This window comes from Haliotis asinina, chromosome 3 (genome assembly GCF_037392515.1).
Source record: "Haliotis asinina isolate JCU_RB_2024 chromosome 3, JCU_Hal_asi_v2, whole genome shotgun sequence".
NCBI lineage: Eukaryota > Metazoa > Mollusca > Gastropoda > Lepetellida > Haliotidae > Haliotis > Haliotis asinina.
The window spans coordinates 67,549,941-67,564,700 of NC_090282.1; the positions used below are offsets into that span (position 1 = coordinate 67,549,941).

At 43.0% G+C, this 14,760-nt stretch overlaps 1 protein-coding gene across 3 annotated transcripts in view; it reads right to left on the reverse strand.

The window, feature by feature from the left end:
* Positions 1-14,502, reverse strand: part of LOC137278336 (nuclear receptor coactivator 2-like) — a 169,022-nt gene extending 154,520 nt beyond the window's left edge. For all 3 annotated transcript variants that reach the window (XM_067810610.1, XM_067810611.1, XM_067810609.1), the window contains exon 1: positions 14,256-14,502. The gene's annotated coding sequence lies outside the window, so the exon portion shown is untranslated. The remainder of the gene's footprint in view (positions 1-14,255) is intronic.
* Positions 14,503-14,760: the final 258 nt, after the last annotated feature.

Sequence of the window (14,760 nt, forward strand, 5' to 3'; positions counted from 1 at the left end):
CAATGAAACAGTTTGATTTATATTTGAAAAAGGAAATAATATGATAAAAGCAGAAAATTCCTTATCTAAAATCAAAGTGTGAAAATAATTAGTTTCATGATTGTTACACCACTGACATTTTTTTGTTGATACTTTAAAAAGTTTATAATGAAAATATTTAATTACTTTCCTGTGTGCAAATTATCATGACTGCATATTTTAATGTGTTGACCATTCAAAAGAGTGAGTGAGTGAGTGAGTGAGTGAGTTGAGTTTTCCGCCGCACTCAGCAATATTCCAGCTATATGGCGGCGGTCTGTACATAATCGAGTCTGGACCAGACAATCCAGTGATCAACAACATGAGCATCGATCTGCGCAATTGGGAACCGATGACATGTGTCCACCAAGTCAGCGAGCCTGACCACCCGATCCCGTTAGTCGCCTCTTACGACAAGCTGAGTCGCCTTCTATGGCAAGCATGGTTGCTGAAGGCCTATTCTACCCCGGGACCTTCACGGGTCCCATTCAAAAGAAAAAAGAGATAATCAATTATGACGCTTTCAATTTTCTTATTTTGCATAACATGAATATGACCTTTTTTGAGAATGACCCTTAAAAAAAAGTGTCAAAAACAAAAATAATTAAATTAAACAAGCATGAGTATGGTTTACACCGCTTTGAGCAATATTCCAGCAATATCACGGTTGGGGACACAAGAAAAGAGCATTACACATTATACCAATGTGGGGAATCCAACCTGAGTCTTCGGTGTTACAAACTTATTAAAATCTAAATATTTTAGATATTTAAATACTTACCTTACCATAGGTCTTATGCATATTACCTCAAGCTTCGCTAGAAGAGATCAGACAGTCGTTGATTCGCCATTCCCTAGATGGCTACCTCATGTAATCTACGAATGTAGTCACGGAAGTGACGTGATCTCCCCACTCGCGCAAGCGCGAACAATCCAAAATTCACTTTTACTGGCAACAGGAAGGTCCGAAGAGTCCAGAGTGGGGAGGAGCATCCAGCGTTGGGAGGGAGTCACCGCCCTATGGTAAGGTAAGTATTTAAATATCTAAAATATTTAGATTTTAATAAATTTTTAACTTACCTTACCATAGGTCTTATGCATATGGCTTCGACAGATGGATGGTGGTGTGGACTCCGGAGGACCATCCCTCAGCAACCAGTGCACATGCATTAGGAGAACCTGGGAGACCAATGCCAACAGTCACAGGACAAACCTGGAAGCAGGACAAAGAGTAACCCAAGGGAACTCCAAAGAAAAACCGACGCACCCTGAGGGTGAGGTTAATCTTAAGACCAACGGTAAGTAACAGTGTTATTACCTAATGGGCGGACGTCCGGGTAAGTTGCTGGGCAACCACCAACGGACTGAAAGACTGTAGTCCCTCCATGTCCTCAACTGCCAAGTCCCTCAGGTAGTGGGAAGCGAAGGCAGTAGACGACGACTTCCAAAAGCAGCCTTCCATAGTTGTGGCACTGTGCAATTTCTATGGAGGGCCATGGTAGATGCCAACGCTCTGATCTCGTGTGGGTTGTCCGCCACCGGATGAGGTAGACGCTTGGCATCAAAAGCCGCCAGGATCGTAGATCGAAGCCATAAGGCGACTGTGTTCCTGTTCACCTCCCCTTGCAGGTAGTCGAAAGCGGGATGAACAGTCTTTTAGGGGAACGTCTCTTAGAAGCCAACTTCCGGATGCAACATCTGAGGGCTCTAACGAGACACAGCAGCTCCCCCTCCATGTCCTCAACTGCCAAGTCCCTCAGGTAGTGGGAAACGAAGGCAGTAGACGACGACTTCCAAAAGCAGCCTTCCATAGTTTGTGGCACTGTGCAATTTCTATGGAGGGCCATGGTAGACGCCAACGCTCTGATCTCGTGTGGGTTGTTCGCCACTGGATGAGGTAGACGCTTGGCATCAAAAGCCGCCAGGATCGTAGATCGAAGCCATAAGGTGACTGTGTTCCTGTTCACCTCCCCTTTGCAGGTAGTCGAAAGCGGGATGAACAGTCTTTTAGGGGAACGTCTCTTAGAAGCCAACTTCCGGATGCAACATCTGAGGGCTCTAACGAGACACAGCAGCTCCTCCTCCAAGTCATGTTGTCCCAAGACTGCAGATGACAGAGGAATGGAGAACAGCCTGTCTGGCTGTCCAGGGAGCTGATTCTTGGCCACAAAATCTCACAGGAGACCCAAGTGGGCTGGTCCATGCCTCGACTGATCCAAGCGAACCTGCGTGACGTCCAGGGCATGAATTTCACTAGCTCTATCTGCGGTAGCTAACGCTAGAATGAAGACCGTCCCAAATACATGAAGGAGGCTTCCTCTAAAGGCTTATACGGAGGTCCTCTAAGATGTTGTAGGACGATGTTGAGGTCCCAAACTGGAGGACGCTTTTTAAGCTTAACTTTCCGGTCCTCCAATTTGCAGGCCTTGAGTAGCGCAATAGGATCTGGTACCTTGGAAATCTGTTTATCTGCTTTAATCGAATAGAGTTCAAAGCCGACAGATAAGTCCCCAAGGTACTGCCTCTAAGATGCTTGCAGTTATGCAGGAACAGGAGGAAGTTCGCTAAATACTGTGGAGAAGCTGTCATAGGGTCTTGTGATCTTTGAGCGCAAAAACTCTCAAATGAGCGCCACTTGTCGTCATATAAGGACCTAGTGGACATTCGATGCGTACAAGCTAGGACGCTTGCCGCGCACGAGGAGTAGCCCTTAACTCTTATTGCCTTCTGCAGATGACCCAACTGTGAAGATGAAATCTCAGTGGGTCCGGATGCAGCTGCCGACTGTGCGGATGTCGAAGCAGACGTAACTAATCTGGGAGCTGGTATGACTCTCCGCTGGCGAGGAACCATGGCCTGGCTGGCCACCAAGGTGCGACCAAAAGCAGTCGCAGGATCGTGTCGATCGCCCACGCCTGCAGGTCCATAAAGTGACTGAGTGGAAACCCTGTGTTCCAGGGTGATTAATTTCGCCACTTGAGATGAGTACCCCTTGGCCCTCAAGACTATCACAGATGGTCCAGGCGCAAAGATGAAACCGTGACGGATCCAGGTGCAGTGTCCAATTGTGAGGATGGTACAACAATTGGTCCCACTCTGGAAGCCGATTATTTGAAACGTCTCTCGACACAACATATTCTTTGTTGGAGATAGACGTAGGGGGCAAGATAAGGCGTCTGCCATGAAGATGCAGGCTCCTGGTATGTGAGATACTTTTATTTGGAGGATCAGACTCGACCACGTCGAAGGGTAGAAACGACAAGTGTAGTAGAGGTCGAGGCCTCCTTGACCCTTGTTACCTAGAGGGCTACTATTGAGTTGACCATATGGATCATCAGTAGCTTGTCTCTCGGTGCTGTCAACCAACAATAGACATGCATCACCGCTTTTATCTTCAACTGGGTGATGTGAAGAGATAGAGCTCCACTCCCCCAGAATCCTGCTGCAACCTCCTTGACTAGATAGGCACTCAATCCTGGTAGAGACGTGTCAACCTAAAGATGGTTGTTGAATGACGGCTCTAATATGCAAGTTCCAAACATTGACCAGCGAGTCTACCACTGGTGGGGAGTCAAGACGTCCAATGTCGTAAACCTGTCTTGAAATCATGATCAAGAAAACGCTGTCAAAGACGTAAGAGTAGACGTCTACGTCTGATCATATCCTAAGGTGAGCAAATCGAGTAGACATTATCACTGACATAGTGATAACGGACAGAGTACAGCTTGCTTTTAACATCGCCTTGAACTTCGACCCCCGAACCTGAGACGGCGATGTGATGAATCAAATCCCGCGGAGTTAGTTGAAGCTGACTTAACAGCCTGATAATGAAGTACAACTCTCTCAAGATAAGCTCAAGATAAGCTTGAGACGCCATAAAAATGCGTCATTCTTCGACTTCAGAACAACCACGCTGTACATTATGAATGTGTTGACATTTCAAGAAGTCTACTTATAACTGGCCGTCTGTCCGATCAGAAACTGCCATGCATCGCTGCACGCCTCCTGATAAGCAGCGTTGAGACTACTGTTAGAGGATTTCTATGCCGACTAGAGAAATCCAATGCCGCTGTAGACTGCTAGTCTAGAGTGTAAACGACATCTTTCCATTGTAAAATGACTGTAAGTCACTGCAGACAACTTCCTTACACTAGAATCATAACAACACATTCTGCGCAGGGCGTTGTCCCTCGATGACCAATCAAATTGTAGATGTAACGACCCTGGGATCCTTTGCAGGGTGTTGTCTCTCGGGCACCAATCAAAATGTAGACGTGACGTCATCGGTAGCAGGTAACTGATCATCATGAAATCTTGTAAACGGTGATACCCTGCTAGCCTATAGGCTTGACCGTAACCATGCTGTTTGCGAGCACGTGTCCAAATGAGTAAAGCGCGCGAAAACCCTTCCGCCGCTTGAAACTGACGTAGACAAATTGTTTTTCAGATAGATGTGTTGGAATTTTCCCCGAAGATAAATGCCGTACTCTCTTGTAATAAGAGGTGTAGTTAGGCGTGTCACTTTGTTGTTGTCTCGAAAAATCTTCGTGACGAAATGAGTAAAGCACGTGAAAGAAAACTTTCTCCGCTTGAAGTATATGTAGACAAATTGTAACGTAAGGATCTACGGGGATGCGACCAGTCCCTCCCACCTACCGTAGGAATATCTGGTACGGTGATCGATCCTCGAGGCGTTGTCTTCAGACAAGTCCATCGCCGCTGCCGAGGTAGCTGACGCCAGCGCAGACAACGGCTTAAGCATCCGCTTGAGTTCAGTCTCAATGGTCACCTGCTTAGAATCCTGCACTCTATGAGAGAGCCGCGAGGAGCCCAATAACCGCTACAGAGATACAACCAAGACAGCCACGCTGCCCGCGAAAACCAGGCTGTCTATCTTGTAATCTGACTTCCTCGACTTACACGCTTAGAAATTCGGATTAGTTGACAATTTCGCATAGACCGCATGTAATACAACCATGGCGTCCGCCACATAGGATGAGGCGGGATGAGTAGTTCCGGTGATAAATGAATTGCTGCAGGGTTGCTGGAATCAGCCGAAGGCGAAGGGCAGTCCGGTAACCTGTCAGCAATCCACTCGAAGACGACTGATAAGGGTAGTCAAGTGCCATCACCATCTCCGTCGCCTCCTACTTCCTTGTCGAAGTCCGGGCAAAAACCTCCCAGGACATGGAATTCGAATCACGCCGCAGTGTAAGAGACGGAGTCGATGCATGAGCAGTAGATTCCTTGGACGGGATCCAAGGTGGTTCCGGTGACCGCAAACGCCGAGTTCTAGAGGAACGTCGAGGTGATATGGACTGGGAGAGCAAGTAACATCTTCACCTGGTAGTAAAGCGAGAGTCCACATTCAAAGGGCGTCGCAGGGACCGAGAACTCCGACAAAGACTACTGGGGAGGGTACAGGATCACCGACTCCCAGGGAACCTGGAGCGCGATCTGCGCCGAGAGCTCTCTGCCTCCAAGCGCCGAGCGCGCGCTTCATCCAACTGTCGTTGCAAAACCTCTTCCCTGGACAACGTATGCAACACCCTGGGTATACGGTAAGACGCAGGTGCTGGTGCTGGCACAGGGTCCGGCGTCGGCGCTGGTGTCGGGACAGGCGCTGACGTAGACATAGACGCTGGCGTAGGCATAGGTACTGGCGCAGGCATAGGCACTGGCGTAAGCGCTGGCGCAGGCACAGGCGCTGGCGTAAGCGCCGGCGTAGGCTTAGGCGCTGGCGCAGACATAGGTGCTGGCGTAAGCACAGGCGCTGGTGTCGGCATAGGCGCTGGTGTCGAGACAGACGCTGGCATCGCAGCAGCACCGGGCGTGAGGAGGGAGCGCAGGAACCTCTGGACCTCCGGATGAGACAAGCCTCCGGACGAAAACAGATCCACGATGGAATCCGAGCGAGGTGGTTCCGGGGACAAACGTACAGGCGTCATGGACGAACGCCCCATCCCAGGCGTCGGCACAGGCGCTGAAGGCGGTTGTAAGTCAGGGTCGTCCGGCAGAGATCCCAACGACGACGCTGGAGACGACAACCTTCTCTTCCGCTGTGAAAAATGCTTCCTCTTAGCCGCAAAAGAAGCCTTGAAACCAGCAACCAACAACGCCTCGCAGCACTGGCAGCGTCCGTCAAAAGAGCAGGCCAGAGACGCACAATCCGGGCACCAAGGGTGGGGAAATTCGCCGATTCCTGCCCCTAGCAGACGGTGCTAAACTGGCGAGACATACACAGTTAAGTGCAACATACAAAACAAAACAATGCGTTGAAACCAACGCTAGGCGGTAGAAAAAACACCCCTATACCAGAAATGCAGCACCAACGCACCCCCACTATAAAGTAGGCACGCCCGTAAGCTCGTGACAGCGAAGGGCAAACAACCAAATGGGTTGCCTGCGTACATCGCAACGTGGCACGAAAAAACATATAAATGCAGTGAAACCTGGCAAAAATACTAATCGACATGGAAAACCACATGGAGGGAGAAAACCAGCAAGATATAATACCCCCACGGACGCCATGCCGCACTCACACACGACGCAGGCGAACCCACCCCGAAGTGAGAGAAAAAACAACACGAGGTAGCAAAGTAAGTGCAGTTAAAAGATAACTTACCTTAACACGCACACCTAAGGGATACAAACCATACCTACCCGTGAGGAAACAACTTTATTGAACCACAAAGTAGGTAAACTAAGCGAACCAAAAACGTCCGAACAGACGAACGCTAGAAGTAAAAGTGAATTTTGGATTGTTCGCGCTTGCGCGAGTGGGGAGATCACGTCACTTCCGTGACTACATTCGTAGATTACATGAGGTAGCCATCTAGGGAATGGCGAATCAACGACTGTCTGATCTCTTCTAGCGAAGCTTGAGGTAATATGCATAAGACCTATGGTAAGGTAAGTTAAAAATTAATAGTTTCACCATTAGGCTACTCCAAGGCCTCAGTTGAAAATGATATTTAACCAACTGACAAGTGGTGAAGATTGAGAAGAGGATGAGATTGAGATTTTAGCAAATTTCATTGTCTCTGCTGTCCACAAATAGGCCACTAGGCCACTCCATCCTATTATAAACAGGTTTCCCTTGGGTTTAAATAAATGTAATAATTTGATAAGATAGGACATTTGTTTTTGTGGAAATTTGGATGTAACATTAAGCACTAAGAGCTTCATTCATTTTCCAGTGAACATAAAGAGCAGGTGTTTTTTTAATGACCCAAGGGTAGAATCCATTTCCAGACTATCCAATTTGACATCATATGATGTCTATATCATGAAAACACTGCACCATCAATGGGAAATTCATTACATCTGTTACTGCACATTACGAATATGAAATGGTCGCGTCAAGCTGGACCCAGGGTTTCCATTGCTATTACAAGCCAATGATCTTTTCAAATAGAAATGAGTCATTTGGGAGGTTCATTTATCAGCAGTATTAGCATTGAAGCCATTTTCATCTATCAGTTATATCACTCTACATGAAGCCAGCTTTGATTCTGGCAAAACAAATACCCTGGTTAGTCTTTGGTGGTATTTCCTGTTATGTAGATTTAAATATCTAAGGATCAAACAGACATCTTACATCACACATATCTGATGTTTCTTCTTAGTCTTGTGGTGACTGACTTAATTGCTGAAGATGTGATTCACTTTAAATCAGTTCATGACAATATATTCAGGGAAGAGCTAGTGTTAGATTCAGTAAAAGTATCTATACAGTGGTGGAAATAACCCACTGCCTGACATCCCCATCCAGTGTTTTTTTCTATCAGGCAACCAAATTTGTATACGACGATGTATCGGTGTTCAGTTGACTTTCCAATGTTAATCATGTTGCTTATTTAAAATATCAACAAGGAAATTGGTCAGTATAGTAGAAAGATTATCAGAGCAAGTGATTTTACATGTGCCACTGTACCAGAATACACCAGCAACTTTAAAGTTATTTCCCTCCCTTCTACGACAGAGGTGCCATCTACCAAATTGTAAAGGATCAACAAAGAATGCAGCTTCCCTTGAGTCTACCAATCTTAGACCCCAGATCTCAATACCTTGGGGTCAGATCAAAGAAGTATTGGCAGTTTCCAGAAATATTCTTGACACTTCATTCTGATCTGTTACCATGGTAAACAATTACTACCATTACCATGGTTACTACTTCAAAGTAGAAATCTGCTATAAATAATCAATTATGAAATCGGTTTACTGACCACTGGATTCCAGAATTCGATTACCAAGCACATATTGACTTAATCAATGATATGATACATGGTGACATACCGTTATTGAATATGTACTTCAAGCACCCATTCTTGTTAGCATTAGTAGATGGTTATGACCTCCCACCTTGGAGCACATAGCACCTATACTGTCCATGTCACATTTACCTTTGCCTGATTGAGCCTACTTAGTAGAACCCAGGTTTCTTGCGGTGCCTTAATATGTTTATACTCTTGCATGTTGGGGATAATTATACATGTAGACATTAATTAAGCAACACCTATCACTGACATATATTTCTGTGACTTACAAACACAACATTTCCCAGAATAATGCATTACTTACGAAAACAACATTTCCCAGAGTGATTTATTAACATTTTTCATCTTGCTGTATTGCATGATTTGGTTTGTGGAGATATTCAATGCATGTGCAATGGCGCTCAATGCACACGAATTGTCATACCCCCAATATTTCAGTACACCCTCAAAACACATTTGAATTTGGCTATATGTTTTAACAAAAAAAACTTCAGGACCACCCCAATATTCAATATTAAGCATTACATGGATCATAATATGAACCAGTAAATACTTTCATACTGAAAATTGGGGTGGTCCTAAACTTTTTGGGGTGAGTATATACAGAAAAATGATCAGTTAGCTATGAAAAACATATTAATCTTCTGCACCTGTAAAATTAGGCAACCTGAACTTTTCATAACATGCAACTAACTGGTTTGGGTGGTCAGCCCAACTGACCTGATTGACATATGTTGATGTTCATGATGTTAATCACTGGACTACATAGTGGAGACATGATTATTTACAGATCACCGCCATATAGTTGCAGTATTGCTGACTGCAGCTATAAACAAACAAATGATCAAAAAAGCATGGGTCATAGGTCACAGGTCTCAGAACTTGTGATGGTTTCGACTTGGGAGCTAGAGTGTGTACACACATATTGGCGTAAAGCAATAAATGCAACATAGGCAAAACTGATACGATAAATATAAGTAATTGGCATATTCAGTCAAAGATCACAAAGATATATATATGTAGCTGAAAATGTCAACAAAGGAACATAGCTAACAAGAGACATGACTGAAATCCACAATCATGGATCATGGCAATTTTGATGCAAAAACACTGATTTGTTCTGTCTCAAAGAAAAGTAAAATTTCACCTAAATGATCTGACCGAAATGCAAAGGAGAAATGTCCTTAAAGTCCATTGGCCTTCCATTAGTTTCAAGGTTTTACATCAACTTAGAAGATTACATAGGTTGACCTTCAGTAAGTTTCTCTTGTTGTCATAGACATGCATCTTCGATATCTCCAGGGTATACCTTCTGATAAATCTCCACTATACCCTGGAAGCATCCATGGCTCAGTTTTGTTACCTCCCTTTGCTAGCTTACCATTCTAACAGTAGTCAATCAGCTCAGCCATCGTTACAACCGAGCTTGACAATGTCAACAAAGATAGCCATTGCAGCTGTGAAGGTTTCTTTGCAGTGCAACTCAGATTTGGGAGAAATCATACAGCAAAATTGACAGGTCTGAAACTCTAAAAACAATACATGCAAGAACTCCCTCTACTTCTTTCAGAGTTCCTCTGCATGATTTGTGATTTTGAGTGGTGATTTAAAAAGTGAAAGTGAGTTGTGAATAATGCACTCAAGTTCCTAGCGCAGACACCTGATTGGATAAAAAGCCAGCCAAGGAAGGTAATACAATTATCTGTCACAATATATCCATCCAGGGTATAGTGGAGATTTATCGGAACATATACCCTGGAGATATCGAGGATAAGGACATAACACTTTGAAGAAACTGTAATCATTGATATTGTGTTAAACCATGATGGTGGACAGATACAGAGCACCTGTATCCACACACTTGTCTACTCTCTAGCACATTATCACCCTTGTTCATCCAAGCTCCTATTAGGCACTAGAAGGTTAACAGTCACAACTTATTCCCATTCACTGCAAGCAGACACAATTTTGAACCTCATTTAACGAGGGTAAGATCTCATGTGTCAAGTGTGCATCACTGTTGGGCCGAGAAGTCCTAGAAACTCCCCAATGTCAAGCTCACAAATACGGTTACGTCTGCAAAGGCCCGATTTGTGACATCTGCTACATGCACAAGACTACACACCACAACATCAGTGAATACAGATTGACTTCTGCAACTTTTAACAATACTATAGCAAAACCAAAGCAGGAAACTGCATCAATGTTGGGAATTGCTTTAAATATATTTTTATTTCACCAAAGTAGAAACCTGGATAAGCGAACAAGCCTAGAGTATGGCTTATGAAAAATGCTGTGCCATTGTTCTGGATACATACTTTTGACAAACAAAAGAATAATAGTTAATGCCGAGACAAGATATCAGATGTATGATTGAATGATGCATGTTCGTACTGGTGCTGGTTATGTCAACAACAAAATGAGCTGTCTCAGAAAAATCAAGCCACATAAAACTTGTCTTATATTCAGGCCTCATTAAGTAAATGATGGAGCTACAGCAAATTTGAAGAAATGGCATCTCAAATGTAAACAAGCACAGCCTACTGGCAAAACAACTGCAGCAATATTGGTAGTTTAGTGATAATAACATAAACATCTGAATCATCGGAAGCAATGTAGGTAATACTTGAGACAAGCTTGGCCATCTTCGGAGATTTCTAGACTCCGTTCCGTGATTTGTGGGTCGCGACCTGAAACTCACACATCCAAACATGGCGTCACTGGAAGGAGCACCCGTCTTGGTGAGTTTTGTGTTTAGGTCCTAACTACTTCATTTTCATAATTATCCACCTTTGATCACCCAAGTTGAATGCGTTTAGGTATAAGGTGTTGTTGGGACTATAAATTGTTTTTTCAAGAAAAGATTGTCACTGCAGAAGAGCGACATAAGTCTTGCACCTGGAGGTTGTCTATGTCTGAACATCAGAAGCCTCCAGGGGCATGACTTATGACACTCTTCTGCAGTGACGATCTTGTCCTAAAAAATAATCTATACCTCCAACAAAACTACCAATATCACTGCACTCACTAGTTAACAAGATACTGATTGACACTTCCCATTTCTGAATAATCTCGGGTAGTAACTGCGAATTGTGTTGTTAGTGTTACATCATTTGGACCTAATTGCATCAAAGGGTTGCGCCGTCTTTCATGTGCCGTTTTTTACAGATTTGTTTTCATAACAATTTGTTCGTTTGGACTGAAAAACAATGCCGATATCCAGAGTAGAAGAAGCCGATGTTGACAGATGTTTCTATATGATAATTAAGTGCATTTCTGTCACGACTGAAACTTTGTGCCATTGTAGACAGAATGCCGATGCTTACAGAGGCCGTTATTGCCAGAGTCCACTGTATAGGATTTGTCAATGTCATGTTTCCAATGTAATATCTCCGCAAATATCAGCTATACTAGATCTGAAATGGGGTTGACACTGAACTGACCATCTGCAGCTGTGCTGCAGTTTGTTGAGGATGAAACAATCATCCTCAACCGAGTGACAACATCCTTAACTGACTGATTACCTGTGGCAGACAAAAACAACTTTTCCAGCACTGTTTTCCCATTGAAAACAGACACATGGAAAAACAAAACAGCTGATATCTCGCCGCCATTGACTCCACGAAATTCCTGGATGTAGTGGTTTTGTTCAGGGTTACCTGCCTTCCATATTGGTTTCAGTTTCAGGTTATTCATTCGTAGTCCTGCCCGTGAATTTATTTCTGAACCAGAATATCGGAAATGTCAGTAGATAAAGAATTAGGGTCACCACTTTTAACTAAAGTTTGTCTGTTTTTCACAACCTAGTCTGTCAAAAAGACACTGAAGCAAATATATCCAAGAAAGCCCATGCAAGTCTAGAAAATGTGGCAAGTCTAGACTCCCTGAGCTTCAGGAAAATGAAGAAAGTCTCACAGCTCCATTTCATTACATTATGATTTTTTAACTATGAGTAAAATGTCTTATTAAGGCCTCTCTAAAACAATCACACAATGCATAAAAAAGACTCTAAGCAATCATTATGATATGAATCAAATTTGTCCATGAATGTTTCACTTCTGTAGTTTTCCAAACTCACTGGTCAGTTGAAGTGATATGGGATTGCTTTGGTTTATGGTCATGAACTGCACAATCTAACATCACCTATCAAAAAGAACATTCTCACAAACTGACCCATATATTCAACATGAAAGCATGACCATTTACTGTTTATAGCAAAATTCTCATGTGTGGATCCAGAGGTAAGGTGCAGGGGCGTGCACATACAACTCCCACCCTACACGTACTTGTCCTCAAAGTTTATTAAATGACCATTAAAACTCTTGTGAAAATAGATGATGATCTGTGCACTCTCTTTCCTTGAACTGAGCACACCTCTTTCTGAAAAAGCTCATCCGCCCATGAATCTTCAAAGTAAATAATTCATCAGATCAAATTATTTACTGATACATTTTGTATGAACCAAACTGTGTGGACTTTCATCATAATAAATGTTTTGATTATCATGATACCCATAATATATTTTTCTGTTCACATGAACATGTTTCTTTGAATTCAGGCCACATTGCATAACAAAATGGGTTAAAAAATATTTTGAAAAGCCACTTGCCACATTTTCCACTTGCCCTGATTTTATGACACAATGCATGATGTTAATGTTTACTGGACTATTTCTCAAACAGTGATAACTTCACTCTCTACTAGCTCTACTTTATTATTATTGAGTGCTTTATTAGCTTCATTATGATCAGATATGAAATGAAATCCACGGTCATTCGTAGTTTGAAACCATAAGTGGAAATTATCTAGTACTCCATGGACAGTTAAGGTACCATTATCTGATTGCCCAAAATGAAAATCGACTTGTCCCGGGCGTCAGGCAATGGGATTTTTTAAACTCTGTACAATATAAGCATCAGATGAACAAGTACACTATGTACTCATTTCTGAACTCACTTTGGTTTCTTGAAAATGTATTAAGTAACAACTTGGCTGAAATGCTAAACGTAACCTGGTAACAACACTTACGTGTTGTACTGGACACGTTAATTAAAGCATTTGTGGTTACAAATAGCACCAGCTTGTAAAAATGTTATTCAAGAGAAAAAAGTAGTGTCTTCTAAAAAAATGTAATATTCGGATCCACTAGTCCACTGATCTGTGGACATGTGGTATGAAAAGTGGTATGGTGTGATTATGGATTTTTTTTACCATATTTTGTGACTATTTTACAATGTTTACCAATAATACTCTCCTCTAATACTCAGAGTTAGGTTAGGGATTTAGGGTAAGGGTTAACCTTTCTTCTTTTCTGCATGGGTGGCGAACATATCCTTTAGTGGCTCCAGTGATGTTCCCGTGCCTCATGACAGTAGGACAGCTGATATATTTTTTTTGAAGTCCACAGTTACCATGATCAATCTTAACCAATGGCTGAGCATCTAAGAGAATGTCACAGACAAACTGATATATTTCATTTAACACTGTTTAACATTCAACTGTTTGCACTGTCACAATGTAAGCACAACTACCAACCTCATATGTTAGGTAGGTGGTATTTTTAATTTGCTATTTAGGCATTTAAAGACTAAAATGTAACTCTACAAAAATACTTCACGCACCCTGTGGGCAATTTACATTTGCAGGAGTGACAGTGCCTTTGGCTCATGGCGTATTTTAAGACTGCATGCTGACACTGCAAATGCACATTTTAGGTTTGTTTATTTTGGATGTTCGACTTTACGCCTCGATCAGATGACAAAAATCGACCCTGTCTGTCTCCACTAACGATAAAAAAAGTCTGGGCCTCACGGCGTTGACAGCAGATTACATAATCCCTTTACTTAATGCACGTAACAGTATTTGCATTACCGATTTGTGACACAAAAAAGTGTGCTGATAGTTTGTTTATATTACTATTGTTCAAACTCAGAAGTGTCATGCATTGCACGAACTTACCTTAGCCTGCGCCGCCATGTTATTGCTGATCAGCAAATTAAATCGGGATAAAAATTTCGTCTGCACCCACTGGGCGACTGGAAACAATTATTCCGGAGATGACCAATGATCATTCGGCTGAAATTCAAGCAGACATTCTTATGCAATGTAATTTTTTTGCCAACAAGCTAACGGAATTACATGGCTTGTCAAAACATCAACATATATTTCATAACACGCAATCAGGGCGCTACAAAAGTGACGTCACACTGGGAAAGTGGCCAACTTCTTTGGACTATATTCTGTACAACATATAATAAATAAAATGACGAATCGTCTGCTTGAGTAATTTTGCAGTACTACTGCCAATGTGGACATATGTAGTGATCAGTGTTCGAAATAACTGCCTGACCCCTAGCAAAATGCTAGTTGACCTTTGCTTGGGCCTGTCACAAGTTACTGAAGCTGGCCCGCTTGGCTAATGGTAATCTGGGAGCTGATGAAGTTCCGTGTATCCTGCTAATTT